Below are 13,684 nucleotides of genomic sequence, written 5' to 3'. Positions count from 1 at the left end.
CAGAGTATCAGGCTGAACAAACTACTCGCACATTGCTTTTTTTTTTTTTTTTCCTATGTAGCATGTGCATTTTGCTAGTCAGGTTTTTGTACAGAGCCTTAGGGTGAACATGCGCATAACTGCATTGGTACAGAAATTTTCAGCATACAAATTACTACAGGACACAGTACTTCTGTTTTCAACAGTGGTCAGAAGATGGCTTCATTCTGTTACGTTTTCTAAGCTTTCTGAACTCCTTTAGAATGTAGGTTTCAAGGTGAAGTTTAGCTGCTTATATAAATATGTACAAGCCATTCTTGGCTGAGAGGAATAGAGAAAGAGAACCCTCTCTCTTTGTTACATTAAGCTCTTCAAGTTTAAGGAAACCAGGTCACTTACTTAAATGAAAGAGTTCTGAAAATGCAATGATTTTGAAAGATGTTTTTATTTTGAAACAGGAGGAGCTATGAGGGCAATTAAATGTGCATCCACCTGGCCATAGTTCAAAAAGAGCTAATGCTCCTGCTTTATTCCAGGTGGAAATAAAACATAATCCTGTATTCTTAACAGCTGAACTTGAAGGATAATGAGTTTTTCCCACTTAGTGCCCCAAACAAATGTATGAGAATTGTTTCAGTGACATGAAGTGATAGTAGCTTGTAAGGAAGAAAAAAGCAAAACTGCTAATGCTTTGTTAACACTTCAGTTATTTCCCTAGACCTCTGGCTTCTTCTATCTAATACAGACACTACAGATGCATAGATCTGCCCTCAGCTTAAGGGCCGCAGGCATATCTTTTTTTTTTTTTTTCTTCCTACCAATCTTAAAATCAGGAAGATAAATATTGGCATTCAGGCGTGTCAAACCAGCCATAGGAGTTTCTCTCAAATTCAAACTTGTATGTACCCTGTGGTGCCAGGACTGACTGCTCAGCTGCCTACCAACGTCACGAACAGGTCTACCCCTTCTACCTCAAGTCACACATATGCCACATTTCTCTAGACATTGAATTACCAGTCACTCCTGCAGTAGCAGTCAATTTAATTTAAGTCAAATTCACAGGAGCTGTTCTAAGGTGTTGGAGATGTGGGGCTGAGAAGCAGATTATAGACAAAGATGTAGCGGGATCTTACTGGAGCTATTACGGATGGGAACCTTTGTTCCATGACATCTGTTCTCCATCAGAACCCTAGCACCTGCAGAGTTATTTCCTTTTCAGCAGTTGTTCTGGGTTTGGTTATTGGTTGTGTTTGGCTTTCTGAGGTCGCTTCATCTGTTACATTGGTAAGTTAGCAGCGTGAGGCCAAAAATTCCGACAGCGAGTTCTGTATCACAATCACGGTACAAACTTAAGTGCAAAAGGATCATTTGAAGATGAAGGTGGGACAGTCTTTGCTCATAAAAGCTATCAGCTGTTAAGTGCTATTAGTTTTCTTTCATTGGTCGTTGACTCTGAAGTGTCTAGCAGTGCTTGGCTTTTCCAGCTCGCTACTAAAGAGTGATTTTAGCATGAACAACGCTGAAGAGAAAAAAATAAATATTGACCATCTGTACTACTTACTAGGACAATAACTGTGTCACTAGAGAGGGATCTTACTCTATCAAAGTGACTCTTCACAACTCAGAGGAGAGAAGACCAGTTTCTTGTTCTCCCTCTCTGTGTAAAACTTGTTAGGCTGTTTCTGAAGAGCATGCCTGTAATCTTAAAGAGGTAACTGCCTGCCCGTTAAGGAAGCTGAAATACTAAAAGTTCTCGAAGTCATTGCTTCCTATTACTATAGTAATGTGTTTCAAACAATGTATTTTAAGATTAATTTAGGGTACGTAACATTGCACTGTGTTTCAGTTTGAAGTGGCAAGGCTGAAATCATGAGCACATTTTCCTTTCTGTAAATTGTTCTTTGGATAAAAAGCGAACAAATACCTTCCCCTTTTCCTGATATTTCTGAGTGGCTTCTCAGGGGGTTTCAGATGATGGTGAGTACTGTTTTATTGCTAACCACTGAGCAGTCCTGCGGCCACGTATGTGTCGTGTTGCAACGCTGGCCGCGCTGCATTGCGAGCTCTGAACTGCCCTGCGTGAAAGCTGCCGCCGTGCGTTACAGCGGCAGCTGGCACAGCTTGTGTGCATCAGATGCATGCCCCAGCCCTTCCCCTTCCTAGCCTGAATATTAGAGGCTTCTTAAACCTCTTGGGAGTCAACTGTTTTGCAACTGTTATATTAGCAAAATGAAAGAATACCGGTATCCCTGTAGTTACCGAGGCTTAAGCTGTTAGAAGCATTGGTTTTGTTAGCTGTAGAATAATACCCAAAGGAATGTCTTATGGGCAGAAAACTGGCATTAATAAAAAGCCAATGGCTTAAAATCTTATCACTTCTTCCATTGTTTGGTTCTAAAATGCAGCATAGGAAAACCAGAATTATTTGGTAAAGTTACAGCTTTCTACTATTGCCTTACATCTACTTTTCAGCAGCCTGCACAGTTCTAATTTTAGTCTAGTATTGGAACAGGGTGACGTGCAAGTTTTTGCACTGGGTAGGGGGCAGTGGTTCTGAGCGCAGGTTTTTAGCCGGTACGGCTGAAATGAACGTGGCAGTAGGTCATGAGGTAACACTGAGGCAGTGAACAGCAGCACAAAACGGCAAGTATCTGGACCATTATATAGTGCTGCCCGTAGGACTTGACTTTCGAGTCAGAGTTTGTTTCAGCCCTTACATCACTGGGAGGAGGCATACCAACATGCTTAGGTCAGGGACTGCTTTGTGTTCTGCCGTCATTTATTTTTCTCGGCTGCTCTAATCAGCGCAGTCCGTAGCAAGCAAAATATTCATAAGTTACAGTGCCGTTCATTCCTCGTAGAAACACACCTGACTGCAGCTCCTGCTGGAAATCCCTCCATGACAAAGTGATATGATTGCCTTGTTAGGAGCACAGGTTTTGCAAGTAGACTTTGCCAACAACCCTGGCCCTTCAGCCTGCATCCGTGACTTTTTCAGGACACCTTCTGTCAGCTTCCGCTACCCTGTGTCTAGAAGGAAAAAGCGGCGGCTGGTTTCAGAGGCTCGCTTCCTCAGTAAGCAATGGTAGCTGCTGTGCTGTTAGGTGCAGCATGTAAAAACATTGCAGTTTCACAGCTGCATCCCGCTCTTGAAAGCAAATCAATAGAAATGATGTTACTTTGTCACTTATGCTTGTTTTATGATCAACTTACACCATTTTTTTTGTCACAGGCGTAGGGCCTCTCTCTGTACAAGCTGTAGGACCTGTGTTCTGACATGTGCCCTGGATGGGTAACGAGAGGCCAAAATATTGCTTGAATGGGGGATATTTAGTTTATTTGCAGATACTGAGCCATTGCAAAGTCCTGTTCAAAGAAAGGAGTAAGTGCTTCTTGAATCGGACAAACTTTCCATGTATTTCACTGTAGTTTATTTTAGTTATTGACTGTCATAACCTACAAGACATGCCTCCTGTGGTCTCCATGTGGAAATGAGTACAAAGGTTTATTAAACCCGATAGAGTAAGGCGATGATTCTTCATTCTCCCGATTCTTCAGCCTCTTGATAAGGATACTCCCCTAAGGAAGGGAGAGATCAGGGTTATGGTCAGCATGCCAGGAGCAGTTTACATATTTTTAGCATAGGTCTCTCTAGAAAATAAGGAATAAGCAATCACATTCGTTGTCTTTTTTTAATCCTTTCAAAAGCATTTGAACTTTTCAACAAATTTGACAGAACAGCAGATATCTTGAAGGCACCCATTTCCAAACACAACAAAGATGGGGTAGAAGAAAAAGACCACATTAATGTCACTCAGAGGTGAAAGCCCCAAACGTTTCTCGAGCAAGTGTGCTGACCACTAGGATGTTGTATAGACGGTCGTCGCCATTTAGTACCTGTCTTCAGAAGAGGACTCATGAATGGACCTAAAGGGAAGTCCTATGTCATAAGCCTGTTCAGAGGTGTTCCTGCACTTATTCAAGTAACTGCCTGTTGATTGATATTTTTCCACATGCAGCTGCCATAAATCTTCCATCAAGGCATTGACTACATGGTACATGGGGTACGAAGGCAAGTTGAATGGCCTTGATGTGTCACATCCAAGCTAGATGCTTATAGCGGGGGAACTAAGCAGCGTGTAAGTGGGTTAGATTCAAGGCGTTGTGTAGTCAGACTTAAGTTTTGGTTTTGATTGAGGACACCTGAAACTGTTCAGAAAAAAAAATCACTTATTGCCACATTGTATCTAATAAATGAACACATAACCCATTCCTCTTAAAAGAAATCTGTAGTAGGACCGATAAGCACTTGGAGAATGCTGAGATACAGCAATATGTAATCTGACATGCTGGATAAGTAATTACACCTTATACTTGGATTGTAGCTGAAAGCCCGAGGACAGCTCAACGTGGGATTCTGTCTTCCAGTAACTGTGTTCAAGAGTGGTATGTTGTGGCGGTGTCTGGAAGCCATTACCGACCCGATAAGCTTCGCAGTAGAGGGTGGTTCACCCACTGTGTGTCAAACCCTGCTAAAGTTGTCACGGTTCATTGCCTTCTTTGGATTCAGTGCCAGGCTACTCATTGGCTACTACTCCTGGAAAGAGCTTGGGCTAGTTTCCTGAGGTTCTCTTAATTCCCTCAGTGGTGCAGGGCTGGAAGAACAGCTTCTGGCATTTTAGCCAGCTTTTCTCTTGTTATCAACAAGGGTTATCAACAAGTCTGGTATCCAGATGCTAGCTGTCTATGCAGACTGCTGACGGTGAGGCTGAGAAGTTCCCTTTCAATTTGGTTTGCTAAGTGTTGGAATCTGCTGATCTTCTTTAAGTGCTACCGTTGTTGAAGTCAACAGATTTGTCTTCTTAAAAAGTGTGGGATTTGGGTTGTATTGATCGTTTTGTCACAGTGAAGTCTTTACAAATGCAAACTCAAGATCTATATGCTGCCAAGGCTATAATGAACAGCTGAAACTAGAGATTTTTTTTTTTTTTTAAAGGAGTTGTATTCATTTCTCATGTGGCTATTTCTGGAGATGCAGCAACTCCCTGCAGGATGCATTAGCTCAGTGCAATGGCTCACCTATTGAAAAACAGAAGGTTGTATTGCATTTTTGTATTGTGTATAATATCTATCCATCTCTTCCTCTTTATCATTTCTTAATTGCGGGTCGAATTACCAATTATAATCTCTGAAAGGCAGCACCTGCAAGTAGTAGCTGAAAGAGATAAACTAGGCAGGCATTGGGTCGGTAGGATTGTGAGGAAATAAAAGATATTTTTAAGAAATGGCAATCAAAAAAGCAATTTTTACTACAGTTGTTCAAACTAATAGACCCTCTTTTTTTTGAAAGAATGGGAAGTACAAAGGAAAATTAAGGTAACTAATTTGCTGAAACAGATATGCGAAGTTCTCCCCCAACTGTGATTTTTAAACCAGCCAACTCATGAACGTAATTACTGGGGATTAGGCTGGATTCACTTACTGAATCTTAACCAGAGTCAGAATTTGGGACTGTTGGGGGAGAGGTGGAGAAAGGGAAAGAATGAGAATCAAAATGACCTAGGTTGTTTCTGCGTAATTACAAAAAAAGGAAATGATGCAAGAACTTTAAATAGTGAAAAAATCATTAAGTTACTACAGTCTGTATCTAAGAATATACTTAGATAGACTTTATGGTCCAGAACGGTATTTAAAATGCAATTTAAATATTTCAGATATGTTTGCTTACATTTTTTAAATAAACATTGTTGTGATTTTTCCCAAAGAATATTCTCCTGACAAGACGGCCTTGAAAGTTCATATACTCGCTGCAAGTAAAGCTCTCGTAACGAGTTATGTTAAAGTTAAGAGGATGGCTTCAGGGAAAGGATAAAGTTTTAATTGGATTTTTGAATAATCATCTTTTGAGTTCTAACCAAATTTCCGATAGTTCTGTGTTCGAAATACATATGACACCATAGATCTTTAATCTCATACTCAAAATGTGAAGCTCCGTGCTTTATGGCACACTAGCCAAGCCTTTCTTTAACATGACAGTAGCAGATTTTGTCATGAGCTGCGTGCCGCTGCGGTGCTTGACGGGGTTGTTAGCTCTGCTGCGGTAGGAGCTGTGCCTGACAGAAGTATCCCACTAATTCTGAGAGCCCAACATGAGATGGCTGCAACTTGATTCTAGCTAGTGCTTTTGTAGCATGTTATTTGTGCAAAATGGAGTTTCTGTTTGTTGACTGTAGTCTACACTGCTCGACAACTTTATGAATTGGGACTCGGCTGCCTCTTGCTTGAGACTCAAAAACAATGGGGAAAAAAAAAAACCCTACTGTGGCTGTGAGAGCCTGGATTGGGGCTAGTTCTTCGGAATCTTGGAGCAAATACGGGAAGAGGCTCCAGTAAAATTCAGCTCTGTAGATGGACGTCAGCTCTCTGCTTCTCAGCCACCCATTGACCCCCGTACAGCATCGCTCGCCTTCCTGCTTGCTGCGGTTAGGCTCCCCCCGCTTTTTTCTTCTAGTGACCGGCAGCAGAACTGATGTCGCAGGAGGCGATTTGCTTGCATGCAGCTGAAGTGCCCGGTGCTGCACCCTGCTTTGGGTGCCAGGGAGACAGCTGCAAGGGAAATTCTTGCGCAGACCCTGCAATCCCGACATGGAGCATGCTGGGTACAGCTAAATGTTTCAGAGAATTTAGCTGTCTGATTATTTTTCCCCTGAGCCTATGCAAGCAAAGATTTTCAGAGGCTTGAAATCAGAACAGATTTGTTCTTTCACAGGAACAAGGTGATCTCCCAGTTTCATCACCAGAGCACTGGGCAGGGGGGGACATCTCTAAAACATCTCTGTGAAATAGCAGTAATATACACTTGAGCAAAATGATACCAGTTCCTCATAACTTTGTTCTGAAAGAAATATCTAGGGCTTTTCTCCTTGCTGACAATTTTTACCAACAAACAGTTAAAATGGTGTGAGGGTTGCACAGGAATTTTCAAGCTGCATGGACTAGTTCAGCATGGACACAAGCAAATGAATGTACAATATTTTAAAATAATACTGGGCTAGCCTAATTAGGGACATCTGTCCACGGTTCCCATCCCACCTTTTCCCAGTCAGCCTGTAGAGGGATGTGTGACAGATCCATGGTGGAAAAACAAAGGTTACATTTAATATGATGGTAAGAAATTACGCTGTGAGCCAGAGCAGCATAGGTGTATTCCTCTGTTTTTCATTATGCATCTGATTAAGATAAGATCACTCAGGAAAAGCATAAAAACAAAAAGGGCTGTTGTAGACCCCAGTTACACAGTTTGATCAGAAGCCTGTGGAATGTTAGGTGAGAAACAGCGTTAACAAAACGAATGATGTAGGAGTGAATGCTCTTAGAACAAGGTTGTTTTCACTTCTACATAGATTTATCATTTATTTTCCAGAAGGAAATGATTCTGAGGATTTGAGTATATTCAGGCTGAAAGAAGTGGCTGAGAAAGGGAGTATTGAAAGAGCAGGTGTTTGATATAAAATATATTGAAGTAAGATACCATCTGAGCACTTTGCGCTTCCCTGAAGTGCACACTTCCAGGCTTAGGCCATTGTTAATGTCATGGGATTTATTAAGAGGAATTTATTTACTGTGTCGGCACTTCTCTTGCTGTTTCTCCTCCTTCCCTAATGTAGAGTATGCATATGCTACCAGTATGTATTTGATAGGCTTTGATGCATACATAATAGAAAAAAATAGGAGGAAAGAAAGCACTCATATTGTCTTGTTTGTAGGAAAGCTCTTAATGAGAATAACCTGATGTTTGAGACAAATACATGTTTTGATCTGTTCCCTGAAGTAATCAAGCCATTTTCTTTCTTTAGCCCCTACTAAACTCTATGGTGGTTACAGGTTTATGTGAGGAAAATAAATATTAGAAAAGAGTGAACCAAGTCTTAACTATTAGCATGTTCCACTTTTGTTTCCTCAGTGAGCTTATTTATTGGCATATCAGTGAGTATCATTTCCCATAACCGAGCTTATAAAAGTGGGTGAGAAAAGAACAATAATTGGATAATCTCTCTGACTTTTATGGGATTAAAAACTTCCTGCCCACAGATAGACAGCTGAAATACTGGTTCTATTGAAATCAACATCGAACTCCTAATGACTTTCATGGAGCCAATAGTGATTTGTCTGTCTGCTTGCTCATTTGGTCTGTCTTGATTTATCTCAGGTTTGATCTTCCTTTGTGTGCTTATTGCTCTTGCTGCAGCCTATCAAGCCATGCAACCCCCTATGATAGCTCTGTGGAGATATATTTAATTTGATTTGCTGCTGTCCCCAGGAGTTTATTCTCTGTCAAACAGCTGCCTGTTGCAGTGAAACCTCAATATAAAAGAGCGTAATGGTTTATGGATGGAGCATTTAACAACCACCACTGAATGGCATATGTCTGAAAAATATGTTCAAAACATAGTCGTGGCATATGTAAAGGCCATTGTTCTGAAACAGTGACAAGGATACATCTACCAGTGCAACATGGTAGAGAATTACCTGGCAAATGTCTTCAAGAGTTTACAAACACCTCTGCTATTGGAATGTTTCCGTACTGTACATTTTAGTGCATTACTTCTGATTAGATTCGTAATACAAGAATAAGGTAGCTTCAGTATTCATTCCTGTGCTTTGTTACTCTGCCATTCTTAATCTCTCTCCATCACTGCTTGTTGCTCTCTCTTCCCTCTACCTCAAGAGAAAAAAAAAGATGAAATAAATGTCTGCTGAGGATGACTGAAAGAATCTATGTTAACAGGGAATTAACTGAGGTTGCTAAAGCAAAAAAGACACAGAAAGGCACATCATTTGCATGTGTTAATGGGAATAAGGAAACTAAAAAATAGAAAGTGCCTGTGCTCCATCACTGCCAGAGGAGTCATTTGGAGCTACCCTGACACTGATCTACTGCCGCTGGCTTTGTGCCAGAGTACATCCCGTAAGTGAAGTCCTGCCCTTGGTGAAAGTGCTTTGATATTAATTTCAATAGGGCTTGGATTTTATGCACTTATTAGAACAGAGTGATTAATTCCTATTATTCCTATTTGTATGTTGCTTCTCACACGCTCTCAGGATCATATAGATGAGCAGTAAAACTGAAAATGGAAACGCTGGAATGTCATGTTAGAATGGCATTTTCAGCTGGGCCTAAAAATGTTACCTTAAACCTTAATGAGGTTTCGTGGGAGCTGGATGCCACATTCCCTAACAACTTGCCTGCCCACTCTCTTTCCTCGAGGTGCTATCCACCCACCTACTCCTCATCACTTCAGGCAGTTTCTTCCCCCTAAGACCTTCCAGCTCAATGGCTGCCAAGATTATTCACCAATTTATTTCAGGGCTCTGAAGACCTCCCTGGCATTTAAACTATTTGAGCCAAACCAGTTCATTGTGAGAAAAACATTCCCCAGATGGCATGTCAGAAGGGTTGCCAACCTCCAGCACGCACATACCAGCATGCAGCTAGGGGTTCAGATAATAAACTCTTCAGCCAGCACAGCTGGAACGGGACAACGTGTGAACAAGCCCTTATTATTATCCCTTGAAAATCCAGACCCCATGGATCAAATCCTGACTTCACACAGAGCAGAAGAGGTGGTCTGTGTCTCAAAAGACCCTTTTGAAATTCAGCTGAGCGTCACGTACATAGAGTCAAATTCAAGTTTGCCTTGCCTGACCGATCCCTCCTGGTGTAGTTGTATTGCTGTTTGGCCCCAAGTCCTTGCTACTCCCCTCCAGCTGATTTACCACCTGGATTTCTGAAGTCTATATTCATCCAGCTCCTCAGACAGTGAGGAATTACCAATACACGGCCTAGGTACTCACACATCTACAGGTCCGTTCACTCTCGGGAGCATCTGAACAGATGCAAAAAGAGTCAAGCTTGATTTCTAGATCCCAGCACCGTCTCACAGGCTGGGCAGCTGGTATATTGAGTAAGTATGGTCCAAAGGTCCTCAGGAACCAGTACCAAAGGGCCATTTTTCACAACTATGCTTCAGTGCCAGAGCCGTGCTTTTCAGGCAGATATTTACTTCTAAAATGTCTTTGGTGAGTCCCAGCTCTCAAAAATCCAGAATTCTAAAAGATACCCTTAAAAAACCCCAAAACAAACCAGTTTATTTTTAAAGAGAGATCTTCTTTCTCAGATAAACCATGAGTGAGAGTTTTGTACTTTTGTTAACCGGTGAGTAATGCACTTAATGGCAGCTCCACGCTAATCATCACACGAAAAATAGCCTGTAAAGTTACTGGGGTTTACAGGGATATATCTCCAGTTTAGATTCTGTTAGTTTTCTTTATAGGAGGGGTCAATATTTGTCCTCAAAATGTTTTCTTTTTTAGGACTAGCTACCGGTGTCTAGCATTATAAGCACAAATTTGTCATCAGAATTTTATTGGGATGAGGAAGAAAAAAATCACGCTTCCTCACATGCCGTCAATCAAGTGACTGACACTTATATTACAGTCTTAGCTGAGCTCTTCACATGAAACTATGGCATATTACTGCAAACTTCCAGGGAATTGCCCTTTTTAAGGAAAAAAAAAGGAAAAATGGTATTTCCTAAGCTTGTTCTGTGAGTGACAGACTATCCTGGAGTGGTCACGCATGTTCCAGCAATAGGAGGCATCAAGACATTTTGAGGGGAAAATCTGCAGAATAACTAATCCAAGTAAATCAGAAAATAGTCATAATCAGTAACAGGATTAAAGCCCTGATCCAGATCTTCTTTCCTAATTTCTGTAGGAAATACTGTTGCAACATTGTATCAACAGTGTAGCAAATACCCATGCCAGAATACAGGAGCAGATGAATAATTAATAATAATAATAATAATAACATTTTAGTTATTTTTAAAAAACTATTATTTTAAATGTATGTGGTGGTACCAGCTGTCAAGTCCCCCTCATGTCTCCTGGGGTCTTCTGGGACTGGTGGCCATGTGCAGGTTTTGACCATGCCTTTTTTTAACCCTTCTGGAGCCCTGAGGAGCTGCTGGTCTGGATGCCATGAACACAGGCGGTTCTGAGCCCGGCTCTGTGCTCCCTGTGGTGCCTCCACAGCCAGATATTCCCATTTGTTCTCCATTCACACCGATACTCGCCTTTCCATGGCAGTTCTCTATGGTCCTACCCCAAATCTCAAAGAGGCTGTCTTAGTTAAAGTCCTCAAAAGATGTCTAGAGATTGTTACAGAGTTTGCAGTCTCTGTGGTAGCCTTTACAATTCTCTCATACGTGCAGTTTTTTGCTGCGCACCGTAAAATACCGCTTTGCTAGTCTTGCACCTAGCTTTAGTAATCGTTTTATACAATACTTCAGACAGTAAGTCTTTTCTGTGTAATAGTAATGCAGTGTCATCTTCTGGGAAATAATTGACTATATTTAATCAGTTTTATGGGATGTAGGTGCCTCCCTGAATAATGAGACTGTGGTTTCTGTATTTTCAGTTGTGTTTGGTGCCTTGGGCTTCAGGTGTTTTTCTGCTTCTTGGAGAGTGCAGAAGCTTCAGGATATAGCAAAGAGGTCTTAGGAACATTTCGAAATAAGAACAAAGTTATCAATGAAGGAGAGTAAGCAAAAGGTGATTGTAGGAGAAAAGTGAATTAAAGTGAAACTTATCCCAGGTCCCACTTCTGCTGGGTCAGTATCAGTCTGCCCTGGATCTTCTGATGTCCTTGAAGTTTTTCTTGAGGAATTTGAAATGTTGTTTTTTCTATGCTCAAACAAGAAATGTGCTTATGTATTTTTAAACAAGGTGTTGTTTTGTCTGGATGTATTGTTCTCGGAGCAGAATGTTGCTGTGCATTTCGAATGGGCAAACAATCCAATTAGAGGTCTGATAAATAGTGCTTGAAGTGGGAAATGAAAAATGGCCAGAGGCACCAACAAAACCTATCTTTTGAATGCTAACAAAAAAACATTTAATGCTTTATGGTAAGCCCGTACACATCTCTCAGATTCTGGAGAGGACATGAGTACATGTGCAGGTTTTGTATGTGTATTGCAGATTATTATAGGAGTGATCTGTGTTACATTTTAAAGCCTTTCTTATGAATAGAGAAGTGTGGAAGAATGTAATATGTTTAGTTTCTAAAAATAGCAGCTGTAGAGTGAAAATCAGAGGAACCTTTGGAGGAATTAGCACTACCTTTTTGATTCAGTGGGACTTTTCCAGCTTACCCTGGCTAGGATATAACTCAATAAGTGTAAAAAACACATTAAGACACATGAAGATAGGAAATAAAGCAGCATGAAGATTGTTTTTGCAATCCTTCCTTAAGTGGCTTGGGGTTACTCTTTTATAAGAGAAGGAATTTATCTTGAAATTTGTCCAAAGGGACGGGGAGCAGCCGAGCATGGAAATCATCAGAAGGGAACACGTAAAGCTTAAAATTCCAACCATTTGTTTTTCTTACTAACTTCCCCCTGATGAATCCAAGTAAGTCTGCTTCTCCACTTATTTCTGCATTGCTATATATACTAAAACATGCACACTACCTGTTTGTAGGTTTTTTTTTTGTCCAGTAGCGTCTGTAATTCTTTCTAATCTACTTAAGGGATTTAACCAAAGTATTAACATGAGCCAGAAGGCATAATGTTGTTACTCTGTCATAGAATAACATGAATATCCTTTAATATAGGTAATGTCTATGCTTCGTACCTCAGCTTTTCTATGCTTTACTTTTTCCTTCCTTTCCATTCTTTGTTTTCACTTTGGAAGTATATCAGTTCTCTCCATCTCTGTCTATTTATATGATTAATAATTCAACAGGAGATATTTCCCAAAAAAAGCCCTGAAAGAGGCCTAGGTGAGACTAAACGCACCATGGAGGGATCTTTCAGAGTCTTCATTTTATCAGCTCCAGTGCAAAAGCTACGTAAGTGCGTGCTGAGTCTTAGCCCTATGAGTGGTCCCATTTCTTTGACTTAATGACTGATGCACCCTGACGCATTAGGACTGCAGGTTGTATCAACACTGTATCAAATTATATCAGACAAACCCAGCCTCCATTATCTATGCTCCAAGCCAGGCAGATGTGAGTTAGCTCCATTTTGGAAACTGGACAGGCATATTAATGAAATGATTGGTTGGGACTCGTCAGTTTTGTTGATGAGCTAACTTGGGTCCAAACCTGGATCCATGTGTTTAAACGGTTTGAGATCAGAGCAAGCTGGCATCCTACCAGTTATAACACGGGCAATCCGTGTTTGCCAGTCACTTACCTCTGCAAAGGGGAGGTGATCAAATGGGGCAAGAAATGAAGCCAGAGTCAATGTGTGCGGATGAGTGCCTTACCCAGGGCTCTGCTAGGTCTCCTCCTCAGCCAGTACCACTGGGCCAAGAGCTCGAGTTTGTGTGTCACATCCTTTGCAAAACCTGGGCACATGCTGACGCTGGTCACCCCAGTAGAGCATTAGGCTGCTGGCAAACTGGGAGGGTTCTAGACTGGTAGGTGCTAAGGCTTCTGATCCATGCCTTCTTAAACCACCTGCAGAGGCAGAAAATACATTTTTGCTTCATTTCAATGCCTCTGCAAAAGATTTACTTTGTCCTTTTTTGCAGTAGACAAACATACCCAAAGATTCTAAGGTTTGATTTGGCAATTGAGCCTATAAAATAACAAACATAATCCCTCCATCCTCCACTGAACAGCTGGTGCAAACTTATTAAA

The sequence above is a fragment of the Platalea leucorodia genome (assembly GCF_965183815.1).
Source record: "Platalea leucorodia genome assembly, chromosome: 8".
Taxonomy (NCBI): Eukaryota; Metazoa; Chordata; class Aves; order Pelecaniformes; family Threskiornithidae; genus Platalea; species Platalea leucorodia.
The sequence above is the reverse complement of the archived record's forward strand: the minus strand, read 5'-3'. Positions refer to the sequence as shown.